Raw genomic sequence first — 13671 nt, forward strand, 5'->3', positions numbered from 1 at the left:
AAACCATGATGAGGGCACTGTCTTAGTAGACTCTTGAATCTGTCCCATGCTTCAAATAATGATTCTCCATACGCTTGAGAAAAATCTATGATACAATTCCTCATATAAATTGTTCTGCCTGGAGGGAAAAAATGAGTCAGAAATTACTGCTCCAATTGTTCCCAACTTGTGATGCTTTGAGGACGGAGAGAATATAACCAAGTCCTTGCTTTATCCTTGATACTAAAAGGAAATGCCAACAACCAAACTGCATCTGCTGATACTCCTTCACAATTCACCATATCACAAAGCTCTAGAAATGTCGCAAGGTGTAGATGAGGACTTTATGATGTTTCTCCTCCAAATTTATGACCTTGTATCATGAAAATTAACTCTGGGTCTAGTTGGAAACTTCCTGCTTCAATATGAGGCTGTACAATAGGAGATAAAAATCTTGCAGAAATGGGTGCAGAAAAATCTCTTAAGGCCCTACTTGACATGTTAGTGCTCATGGATATCTAAAAAAAATTATGAGAAAAAATGAAAATGAAGAATTAAAGACAAGAAATAAAATGCTATTTGAAAAACAAGAAAGACAATGCAAAATTTAAATTGCAAGAAAAAAAATGCAGTGCTTTTGTTTTTGGATTATGTATATGGAAAATAAATTGCAATATAAAATGGAAAAACACAAACTATTCTCAAGTCTAGGTTAACTAAATTGCTAATCTACTAAGGTTAATGCGAACAGTCCCCGGCAACGGTGTCAAAAACTTGATACACAACCGCAAGTGTACGATTTCATCGTCAGTAATATAAAAGATTGTCGAACCACAGGGATTATTGATTAAGCACTAGAGATATCGCAAAGTACGTTATCTAGACTAACCTAAGATTGGTGAGAAAAGAGAGTAAGAGAGAGAAGAGGAAAGTGAGAAGAGAGAAAAGAGAGAACTGATCTTGGAGGGAATGAGCTTTGGGAGATGAATTCTAGGATTTTGGTTTCATTATAATACTAGGAGATACTACATAGATTGCTTAGTTTCCATCCTCTATGTCAATGCTCTTGCAGGAAGTTAGATTGGCCAGTATCCCTAAGTATCACGTAGAGATGATCCCTGTGAAATCCTGTAACGGTTAAACCCCCTATCACGAGGGCGCCTCGGTAGATCACTTGGGTACATATCTAGTAAAGAACAATAAGAATAAGGGTAGAGGTTCGGTATGGTTGCCTACTTCCTTATGGAGGAATTGTCTCTCCTTTTAAGAGAATGTCCTAGACGTCCGTGAATGGGTTACCCTTGTCACTAGGGCCCCTCGGGTATACGATCTAGAGCACTCTCTTTACGAGAGCAGCAGTTCCTAAGGGATTGTTTCTCCTTTTGAGAGAACATCTTAGGTGTCCGGAAAGGGTTACCCCTGTCACTAGGGTACCTTGGTCAATACGCTATAAGGTATCCCCTTTATGGGATCAACAATACTCCACATCAATCAATCAAAGCATAGAAATATAAACATGTCACACAAGCATGAACAAGACATTGACAAGTCATCGAATAAAACAGGATGAATCTACATAGTTCTACATCTCCATCGCATTACAAATACTCCCTAATCCTAGAAGAGGACGTCTACTCCATTGTGAGGGAAGAACAACCCCAGAACATAAAGAAAAGCATACTTACAACCCTAGAAGGAAAGGAAGAAGAGATGCTTGATGATTCTGATGTCTTGGGGATGCTTCCTTGCTCCGGAGATGGACGAATCGTGAAGAGACGGCAGTGGATGAAGCTCGACGGCTTTCCCCGAGGGGAGGAATGAAGTCTCGAACCAAAGATAATCAAAGAATAGGGTTCTTGAGCCTTTTATACCTCCTCCACGCTGCCCAGGAAAACTAGGATTTACAAGCGTACAGTAAACCAGGTTTTTCACCCATTAAACCAGGTTTTATCGTTATTCACCCTGAACCAAAGTTGTATCCCTTGAAATTATCTTCAATCTGATACATGGATTGAGCCCTGGCTCAAACCGAGCTGAAAGTTATGGCGGTTCGAAATTTGGTCTGTAGTCTAGGCGGAGGTCCAGTTGAACCTACGGTTGGCAGGCACGACTGTGCCATTTAGCACGGGAAAAAAATTCTTTGTCTCTGTTGGATCTGATGCAAAGTTGTAGATCTTGAAGTCAGCAATGTTTTGGTATAAAGAATATCCTGAAACTCCAACGGAGCACAAAGTTATGGCCGAATTACGATCGGTCTGCAATCTGCCCAAAATTCAGCACGGCTCTATTTTCGTGTGACACAACCCATGTTCTTCGTCGCACGGCCGTGTGGAATCCACACGGCCTCACACGGCTTCCTCTCAAATTGAGTCACACGACCATGTGGGGTCACACGGCCGTGGCCTTCTTCGTCTCTGCCGAGGTCACACGACCGTGTGGATTCACACGGTCGTGACCTTCCTCACCACTGGAATGTTAGCACAACCGTGCCATTTTAAACGACCGTGTGTTGCTTGGCCATGGGATGATCGGTACGGCCGTGCCATTCGGCACGGCCAAGACCCTCTTCAAATTTGGAACATATGCATGGTCGTGCTAATTGGCACGGCCAAAGCACAATAATGGCCACACGACCGTGTGGCCTACACGACCCAAGCTCCTGTGTGTGTGTTTAGCTCCATTTTCGCTCCAAATAGTGTCTTGTCAATCAAAACACATAAAAGAGAAGATCTCTGAACAAAAGAGTATTTACGATGAGCATATGAATAAATAGACGATTATGTAAAGAATATCACGCATAAAGTAAGTGAATGTGCGTTAAAACATGCATAAATGATCATACTATTTACGCACATCAGCATCCTCCTCCTAAGGGCCGCCTATTACTGAGGTTGCCAAACTGCAGGCCACCCTGGAGAAGGCCAACAAGCTCCTGGAGGCCGAGGACAGAAGACTGCTGGCCAAGAAGTTATGTTGGGCTGACTCAACACATAGGTTAGCAGTTTTGATAAGAAAATCAAGTAGGCCACGACGAGGAAGAACCGAGCCATCGCCGATTTGGAGCTGAAAAACTAGGAGGCTCAGAATCTCGCCTAGAAGCTCAAGGAAGCTGAAGACTTTATGGTCGCCGAGTGGAGTTGCCGCTCGGCTGAAGAGGCTTATTTACAAGGGGAGCTGAAAGCTATTGAGGATGCTTTGGAAGCCTCCCGCTTGGTGTTGGCGACGTATCAAGAAGGTGAACCGACCTTTTTGTAAAACTGATCCCCGATCAGGGTGAACCGACCAGCCCTTCTCCTTAACAAGAGAGCCTCCTCCTGATCGGACGATGTAACTCCCGACCGTAAAAACTCCGTCAATGCCGACCTCCAATCATTTAGGAAGGTAAGCCCCTCATTCGGTCAATATGAACCATTAGGGATACCTGCTCGATCGGTTGTGCTATGACGATCGGCGATAACGAGCTAGCTAATTTGGCCAGCTCATCTGTAGCCTGGTTCTCTGACCGGGGGATCTTCTATATGATGACCTTTCGAAAGTTGGCCTTTAGTTTTTCAAAGGCTTCGGCGTAGAGCTTGAGTCATGCATTATTTATCTCGAATGTCTCGATCAACTACTGAGCGGCTAATAAAGAGTCCGAGTGGATGAGGACCTTGATGGCTCCGACGTGCCGGACGGTTTGTAGACCGGCTATGAGCGCCTCGTATTTGGCTTCATTGTTTGTTGCCCTATAGTCCAGCCGAACGGATAGCTGCATCCGTTCCTCTCGGGAGGGGGGGCGATGAGCAATATGCCGACCCCGTTCCCCTGCCGAGTAGACGAACCATCCACATATATCCTCCAAATGGCTTCTGGCTCAGGATTTTGTACCTCAGTAACGAAATATGCTAAGGACTGTGCTTTGATGGCCGTTCGGGGCTGATACTGGATGTCCAACTCGCTGAGCTCCGTCATCCATTTGATTAGCCGTCCAGATGCTTCTGGATTGAGGAGGACTCGTCCCAAGGGACTATTGGTCATTACGATGATGGAGTGAGTGAGGAAGTACGGGCGAAGCCTCTGATCGGCGAGTACCAACGGGTAAGCCAACTTCTCGAGACCGGTGTAGTGGAATTCAGCGTCTTTCAATATATGACTTAGGAAATACACTGGTTGTTCCTCGTCGTTCTGCCTCACTAGAGCCGAGCCGACTGCATGCTCGGTTGAAGACAGGTAAATTCGGAGGGGCTCATCGACAATTGACTTAGCTAGTACAGGCAATGAGTTGAGATACTTCTTAAGTTCTTCGAACGTCCGATTGCACTCCTCGTCCCACTAGAATTTGGTGGGTCGGTGCAGTATCTTGAAGAATGGCAAGCTCCAGTTGGATGCTTTAGAGATGAATCAAGTTAATGTTGTTATCCGACCGGTGAGACGTTGAGCTTCCTTCAAATTTCTTAGTGGCGACATGTCTTATAGTACTTTTACTTTGCTGGGGTTTGCCTCGATGCCTCGCTCAGTGACGATGTAGCCCAGGAATCGCCCGCTCTTTATGTCGAACAAACACTTGTTTGTATTTAACTTGATTCTGTATGTCCTAAGTGTCTGGCAGGTTTCCTTGATATCTATACATAGGTCAGCTGCTTGGAGGGATTTGATTAATATGTCATCGATGTATACCTCCATTTTATAGCTGATCTGCCATCGGAACACTTTATTCATCAGCCTCTGATAAGTAGCTTCGGCGTTTTTCAATTCGAACGACATGACATTATAACAATACTTCCCGTCGGCCATAATGAATTTGACCTTTTCCTGATCTTCTCGAGCGAGCGGCACTTGGTGGTACCCTTGATACGCGTCCAGCATGCATATCAGCTCACAACCAGCAGTGGAGTCTACCATCGAATCAATCCGAGGCAGCGGGTAGAAGTCCTTTGGGCATGCTTTGTTGAGGTCCCGGAAGTCGATGCAGACTCACCACTTGTTGCCCAACTTTGAGACCAACATGACATTTGCAAGCCAGCTCGGGAATTGAACTTCCCGTATGTGGTCGACCTCCAGTAGTTTCTCTATCTCTGCCCGGATGATTAGGCTTTGTTCAGCACTGAAATCTCTCTTTCTCTGCTTTACTGACCGAGCATTCGATCAGACATGAAGTTCATGTTGCGGGCGCTCAGGGAAATCCCGGGAAGCTCGTGCGTTGACCACGCGAATATATCGTGGTTTTGTTGTAAATAGGTGATCATCTCTGCCTTCTGCTTGGCTTCCAGATCAGACGCTATGAAAGTTGTTGTCTCCGCTCGGTAAGGATGGATTTGAACCTCCTCTTTTTCTTCATAGACTAGGGCAGGAGGTTGTTCAGTAATAGCACTAACCTCTAGCCGTGGGTTCTTCCGAGCGGACCTGGCTTCGGTCTTGACCATTTAGACATAGCAACGTCGAGCAGCCAGCTGGTCGCCCTTAACTTCCCCGACTCGGTCGTCTACCGAGAATTTGATCTTTAGGCAGTAGGTTAAAACTACTGCCCGGAATTCATTGAGGGTCGGTCAGCCCAGAATGACGTTGTAAGCCAAGGAAGCATCTACCACAATGAAGTTTGTGGTCCTGGTCCTCCTTAGCGGCTCCTCGTCGAGCGATATGGCCAATTTGGTTTTGTTGGTGCAATATTCCCTAGGTCAAGGTTGACTATGCTTGAGATGGCTCAAGCTTGAGAATTGATGTTTGGATTTCGATGTTTGACAATACATGGAGATTGTAAGTACAATCATTCATTTGGGGAGATTGTTGGTACAATTCTCCTCTGGTCAAGGTTGACCAGTTAGATGTGAAGAAAAGTCAAGTAGGTCAAGGTTGACCGGATACTTGATTAGGAAGTCTTGGTGAGTGAATCTAGGCAGATGGAAAGTCCTGATGAGTAAAGCCAGGTAGTTGGGAGATCCTGGTAAGTGAAGTCAGGTGAAAGACCTAGTGAGTGAAGCTAGGCAGAGGAGAAGACCTAGTGAGCGAAGCTAGGTAAAGGAGAAGTCCTGGTGAGTGAAGTCAGGCAGAAGGAAAATCCTGGTGAGTGAAGCCAGGTGAAAGACCTAGTGAGTGAAGCTAGGCAGAGGAGAAGTCCTGGTGAGTGAAGCCAGGTGAAAGACCTAGTGAGTGAAGCTAGGCAGTATGAAAATCCTAGTGAGTGAAGCTAGGTGAAGGTCCTGGTAAGTGAAGCCAGACATATTGAATGACCTGGTGAATGAAGCCAGACACGTGGAAATCCAGATGTGTCAAAGGTTGACAGGGCACCTAGTATTGAGAAGTCCAAGTAGGTCAAAGGACTGACTGGATACTTGGCACAAGGATATTCAGATGGGTCAAGGGTGATTAGATATCTGATGGAAGGAAGTCCAAGTGGGTCATGGAGGACGGGACAAGGAGGATCGCACTTAGTGATCAAAAGTCCAATGAGAAGTTGGCAAAGAGAAAGTCCAGATGGGTTAAAAGTTGACCAAACTCTTAACTGTTGTAAGTCCAATAGGGAGTTGGCATGGAACTAGGAAGTTCGGACGTAGTAAAATTCCGAAGGTCATAACTTTTAACTCGGATATCGGAATGAGGTGATATCAGATGCGAAACGAAGCTAATTTCAAGCTATAAACAGTTTTCTACTTGACAATCGATTGGCCAATCGATTGGGGGGGTTCAATCGATTGGTTGACGTAATTTTGTGCAGAAAAAGTCTGGATCGATTGGGTAATCGATCAAAACTTCCCCAATCGATTGGTCAATCAATTGGGAGAGTTTCTGAGTGAACAGTGAGCTTCTGAATCGATCAGTTGATCGATTGAAACCTCCAATCGATCGACTAATCGATTGGGAGATTGGAAAATCGCATAATAGCTCTGGAAATCTCACGAGACATGTTGAATCGATTGGGCAATCGATTCAAGCAATTTCCAAGAGCACAAAGGCACTCTGGATCGATCAACCGATCGATCCAAAGCCTCCCCAATCGGTTGAGAGTAATTCAATAGATTAGGATCCGACCGTTGGCGCTAGATAAAGTCATTGCGAGCATTTTCTTCAACACCACTTCGCCTGATCCTTCTCGACACTTCACTACGACATTTCCAGAGCTCACCACCAGTTCTTGAAGCTTCTTGGAGCAAGGTGTTTTTGCACTTCCAAGGTCAAGAGGCGTTCCAAACAAGAAGGAGAAGCTAGCTAGGGTTCATTGTATAAAATATTGTAAGATTTAATTGTATTTGCTTCTTCTTTTCTTCTTGTTGTTGTGTGAGTTTGTACAAGGCTTCTCCACTTTTGATAATTACTGTAAAGGAGTGTTTTTACTAGTGGAGTGGGTGTCGCGTGTGGATCCTTGGATTAGTCACCTCTTCTTGAGGTGGATACCAAGTAAATTCTAGTGTTAGTGTTATATTTGTGTTTCTTGTTCTTTCCACTACGTATCATCAGCAAGAAGCAAGCAACGACAAGCGTGATGAGCTATTCACCCCCCCCCCCCTCTAGCTACATATCGACCCTAAAAGAAGTTGAAGCAAATTTCAAACTTTGTTGCCCCTTAGAGGGTAAAGAAGTTGAAGCAAATTTCATCAAGCCAAAGATTTTATCAAGAGCTCAACTTCAAATGGAATTCGAAGATGGACTCGGATTCGACATAAGGGTGCCTCCACCATTCATATCTACAAACTTCGATTCTTAGAAATCAAGAATCGAAAATTTCTTGATGATGGAGATAGAGCAATGGTTTGCTCTAATGGAAGGTTTTGAATCTCCAACAAATAGCAAAGGAAAAATTCTGAAGAAGAGCAAATGGAGCTAAGAGCAAATTCAAAGGAGCGAGGCAAATGACAAAGTGACCAAGCTATTGGTCAATTTATTGCCAAGCAATATATTGGCTCAAATTGGAGAATTCAATGATGCCAAGGAGCTTGGGAGAAAATTGGCAAAGATTCATGAGATCCCCTCCACTGTATCAAATCAAGAAGAATCCAAAGAGGGAAATTCATTGGATCAAGAGGAAGAGGACTCCAAAGTTGAGAGATGCTCAACTTTCGAAGAAGAAGTCCAAGAAGCTTCATCTTCAAAGGAACTCAACGAAAAGGGCAAAGAGGGAGCATACTCTTTGTTTCATGTACAAGATGAAGATAAAGAAGCCTCCACCTCTAGGATGAGGGGGAGCAACCTTTGGTGACATCGGATCAAGAAGAAGGAGAAGCTTCTACATCCGGGTCAAGTGAAGAAGAAGATGATGCATCCTCCAAAAATCAAGAGGCATCAAATGGAGGATCAAGTGTCATCCCTACATGAGAAGGTAAAAATATTTCAATTAAAAATAAAAAACAAATTATATGTTTTGAGTGTAGGGAACATGGGCACTATAAGAGTAAGTGCCCTAAATTGGCCAAGAAGAGGGGTCAAGTGGCACCTAAGGGCAAAGAGAAGCCCAAAGAGACTGCCCCCACAACTAAGAAGAGCAAGGAGCACATAGTGTGCTTTTTGTGCAATCAAAAAGGATATTATCGGAGTCAATATTCGAAGGGGAAGAAAGCGGTCAAAGCTAAGGGAGGAAGCACAAGTCAAGGGGGAGCTTCAAAGGTAAAACCCAAAGTATCATTTATTGAGCCTATTCCCTTGAATTATGGTAAAAAGCATGCTAGTTCAAGTTTTTATCATTTTAATGCCATTTACCATAATAATAGGAAGCATGATAGAATTAAGTAAAATTATGTAGTCTATCATGCTAAAACCACTCAACCTAAGATTAGTAGGGTAGAAAATAATTTAGGCAATAACTCTAAGGATTTTAGGTATTTGCCTAAGAAAAAAAATCAAGGTGTTAGTGAAAAATCTAAGGTTGAGGTGTTATGGAGAGAAAATCAAGTCTTGAGGTCAAGACTTGATAAATTGGAAAGAACCCTTAGAAGAATCACAAATGAAACACAAGGGTCCAAAAATCAAAACCTAGGGCTAGGAGTACAAAAGCCATCCAATGGACGTAAAGGTTTGGGATACAAATCTAAGACCAAGAAGGATGTGCCTTCTTATCATAGGGTTCCATATAGCTATGGAACTAACCCTAGGTCTAAAGGTCAAATCAAAGATACAAGGGAAGTTATCCCTAGGAGTATCTTTGCAACGACGAATGTGACTAAGACTTCTAAGAAGTCTAAGAAAGTCACCAAGAAGGTCACAAGGGAAGCAATCCCTAGAGTTGACCTAGAGGAAGTGACCAAGGCTTCTAAGAAGCCTAACAAGGTCACTAGGAAGGTATCTAGGAAAGTTATCTCCAGTAAGTACCTAGAACATCCAAGGAGCACCAATAGATTTTGGGTTCCTAGGAGCATTTTCTCTACCCCTTAGATGGGTTAGAGAGTGTCAACTCAAATTGGAAGGATAGTTAATCCAACCTTGATGAAGTTGACACTCAGAGAACATTTTCAAGGTTTTTATTAACCTTTGAAAATGAAATGGATTATTTGTTTACTCTTTGGAAGAGTAAAGTGTGTCAAACTTTGAGGAATTATGTGTAATTTTAATTGACACAACAAATTAAAAGTAAAAGAAATGTCAAGTTGGGGTTTGACATTTTCTCAAGAAGATATGGGCAATCTAGGATTATTCTTAGGTTTAGCTAAGGATTTAAGGACACTTAGATAGAAAATCTAGGTATTTTATTTAAGATAATTGTCATGCTTTGTTTTCCCATCACATGCCATGACATCATTTTTCATTCATGCCTTATTATGAAAAATAAACAAAAATACCATGTCATGTCATACATACATCATGTAGTTAAAACAAATTTTCTTTTGAAAATTATTCATTTTGATGTATGCCATAAAACATCACGCATTATTTTAATTCCTTGTAATTAAGGACAAATGGCATCAACTAACAAGTAACATCCTAGGTGGATGTTCATAATCCAAAAATACCTAGATAGATATGCATGATCCCTAGTTTAGGGCAAAACCAAACTTTACATCTCACAAAGAACTATAAGGTAACTTGTATGTGTTTTAGTACACATTAAATACAAGTGAGATGTTAGGATGATGAACAAAACTCAAGATGTTGATTTAGTGCATCTAGTTGAGTTTTGGTTTCATCAAAATACATAGTTATGTGTATTCCAATCATTGGGAAAGCTAATGTACAAGTCATGTGCATTGAACCCAAAGAACATGGTTGGATATTGGTTTTGAAAATGATTTTAAAATATTTTTGGAAAACCTTGGTGAAGACTATCTTTTGATAGTAATCATCATTGAAAAGTTAGACACAAACTAGAAGAAAACATTAAAGTTTTTATAAGTTTTCAAGTTTGTGTCAATCTTTGAAAATAGAAAGTATTTTCATAAAAAAATTATTTTTTCTTGATAGTATATACCCTAAGTAATGTCTACATGAATTTTCATGATTTTTAGAATTTTGTAAAAATTTTAGAGAGTTGCTGAAATTCACTGAAATTGAATTTTAGGTTTTCAGTGCTCCAATCGATCACCTGATCGATTGGAGTGCCTCAATCGATCGGGTGATCGATTAAGAGGGATGTTATTGCAAGCAGAAGCTTGCTGGATCGATTCTCCGATTGATTCACAGTGGCTGAATCGATCCATGGATCGATTAAACCTGCTTCAATCGATTCAAATCCTAACTTTAATCGATTGAAGTGCTGATTTCGGTTGGGAAAGCTTAATTTCAGCATTTTAAATCATTTTTAATCTAGGTAACTATTCCTAACCCCTTTAAACTCATTTGTATACATTTAGGGGGAGTTTTTATAATGAAAACAAGATTGGATTGGTTATGGGAGACTAAGTAGAGGTTTAGCTTCAATTTTGAATTTTTGAACCTCAAAACTTTTAAATTTGGGTTTCCTAAATATTTGGGGATTCCAAGTCATTGTTGGTGCAATGACAAAAGTTTAAAGCATGCCTTTAAGGGGAGTTACTCTTTAAGGACATGGAACTTATTTTCTAAAACCATTGAAGGTGGTTAAACCTTTGTTTAGAAAAACAATGCTCAAGGTTAAGCGTTGTAAAATGAAGGAGAGTGGATATCTTCATTGAGGGGTTATGGATGTTCTAGGATGAGCATCATAATGTGGAAAAATGCTCGAGGGTGAGCATTTAATATAGTGAAGGGTATGAAACCTTCATTGTTGGTTTGGTTGACGCTCAAGGGTAAGCGTTGAAGATAATGAAGGGTATGAGACCTTCATTATGTGTTGTGAACAACGAGTGAAGTTATGAACAACGGTGAGTAACTCTTCAAGGGGAGAGTTTTTTTTTATGTGTGTCAATAGGGGGGAATGTAGGGTTAAGTTAGACCTTCATTACCTAAAGAGGGAGTTTGCCCTCTAAGAAAGGGGGAGAATGAAGGAAACCCTCATTCATACTTTGGCAGGAAAGGAAGTTGAGGCTATGAGATTAGCCTAATTTAAAGGTATTGTCAAACATCAAAAAGGGGAAGATTGTTGGTGCAATATTCCCTAGGTTAAGGTTGACTATGCTAGAGATGGCTCAAGCTTGAGTCTTGATGTTTGGGTTTCGATGTTTGATAATATATGGAGACTGACAATACATGGAGATTGTTGGGGAGATTGTTGGTACAATTCTCTTCTGGTCAAGGTTGACTAGTTAGATGTGAAGAAGAGTCAAGTAGGTCAAGGTTGACCGGATACTTGACTGGGAAGTCCTGGTGAGTGAAGACAGGCAGATGGGAAGTCCTGGTGAGTAAAGCCAGGCAGTTGGGAGATCCTAGTAAGTGAAGTCAGGTGAGAGACCTAGTGAGTGAAGCTAAGCAGAGGAAAAGACCTAGTGAGCGAAGCTAGGTAAAGGAGAAGTCCTGGTGAGTGAAGCCAGGCAGAAGGAAAATCCTGGTGAGTGAAGCCAGGTGAAAGACCTAGTGAGTGAAGCTAAGCAGAGGAGAAGTCCTGGTGAGTGAAGCCAGGCAGTATGAAAATCTTGGTGAGTGAAGCCATGTGAAAGACCTAGTGAGTGAAGCTAGGTGAATGTCCTGGTGAGTGAAGCCAGGCATATTGAATGACCTGGTGAGTGAAGCTAGGCACATGGAAATCTAGATGTGTCAAAGGTTGACAGGGTACCTGGTATTGAGAAGTCCAAGTACGTCAAAGGACTGACCGGATACTTAGCACAAGGAAATCTAAATGAGTCAAGGGTGATCAGACATCTAGTGGAAGGAAGTCCAAGTGGATCATAGAGGACCGGACACTTGGCACGAGACGGTATATCTAAGTGGGTCAAGGAGGACCACACTTAGTGATTAGAAGTCCAACGAGAAGTTGGCAAAGAGAAAGTCCAGATGGGTCAAAAGTTGACCAAACTCTTAGCAGTCGTAAGTCTAATAGGGAGATGGCATGAAACTAGGAAGTTCGGACGTAGTAAACTTCCGAAGGCCATAACTTTTAACTCGGATATCAAAATGAGGTGATCTCAAATACAAAACAAAGCTAATTTCAAGCTTTAAACAATTTTCTACTTGCCAATTGATTGGCCAATCGATTGGGGGGTTCAATCGATTGATCAATCGATTGGTTGACATGATTTTATGCAGAAAAGGTCTAGATCGATTGGGTAATCTATCAAAACTTCCCCAATCAATTGGTCAATTGATTAGGAGAGTTACTGAGTGAACAGTGAGCTTCTAAATCGATCAGTTGATCGATTGAAACCTCCAATCGATCAGTCAATCGATTGGGAGGCTGGAAAATCGCACAATAGCCCTGGGAATCATGCGAGACATGTTGAATCGATTGGGCAATCGATTCAAGCAATTTCCAAGAGCACAGAGGTGCTCTGGATCTATCAACCGATCAATCCAAAGCCTTCCCAATTGATTGAGAGCAATTCAATCGATTGGGATCCGACTGTTGGCGCTGAAAAAAATCGTTGCGAGCGTTTTCTTCAGCACCACTTCACCCAATCCTTCTCGACACTTCACTGCAACATTTCCAGTGTTCATCGCCAGTTCTTGAAGCTTCTTAGAGCAAGGTGTTTTTGCACTTCCAAGGTCAAGATGCGTTCCAAACAAGAAGGAGAAGCTAGCTAGGGTTCATTGTATAAAATCTTGTAAGATTTAATTGTATTTGCTTCTTCTTTTCTTCTTGTTCTTTTGTGAGTTTGTACAAGGCTTCTCCGCCTTTGGTAGTTACCGTAAAGGAGTGTTTTTACTAGTGGAGTGTGTGTCACGTGTGGATCCTTGGATTAGTTACCTCTTCTTGAGATGGATACCAAGTAAATCCTAGTGTTAGCGTTGTATTTGTGTTTCTTGTTCTTTCTGCTGCGTATCATCATCAAGAAGCAAGCAACGACGAGCGCGACGAGCTATTCACCCCCGTTTAGCTACATATCGACCCTAACAAGTTTGGATGATCGGAAAAACCTCGTTGCCCATGAATCCATACACCGGGGTCGTTATTTTCAGCAGCTCGCCTTGGTCGATCTGGAGCTAATTGAAAGCCTTTTTGAAGATTATGTTCATTGAGCTCCCTATGTCAACGAAAATTCGGTGAATGGTATAATTTGCGATTACCACTCGGATGATGAGAGCGTCATCGTGGGGGACTTCTATGCCCTCAAGGTCCCAAGGTCCGAAGCTGATTTCGGGCCCGTTCGCTTTCTCTCGGCTACAGCCTATGATGTGAATCTCCAGCCGCCGAGCATATGACTTCCTGGCTCGATTAGAGTC

The 13671-nt window shown here is 42.3% G+C and overlaps 1 non-coding gene across 1 annotated transcript; it reads left to right on the top strand.

Moving 5' to 3' along the window:
* Positions 1-106, top strand: LOC122030773. The gene has a single exon (XR_006125611.1). It is a non-coding gene; the product is annotated as a small nucleolar RNA R71 (small nucleolar RNA).
* The last annotated feature ends 13565 nt before the right edge of the window (positions 107-13671 follow it).

The sequence above is a fragment of the Zingiber officinale genome, chromosome 10B (genome assembly GCF_018446385.1).
Source record: "Zingiber officinale cultivar Zhangliang chromosome 10B, Zo_v1.1, whole genome shotgun sequence".
Lineage (NCBI taxonomy): Eukaryota > Viridiplantae > Streptophyta > Magnoliopsida > Zingiberales > Zingiberaceae > Zingiber > Zingiber officinale.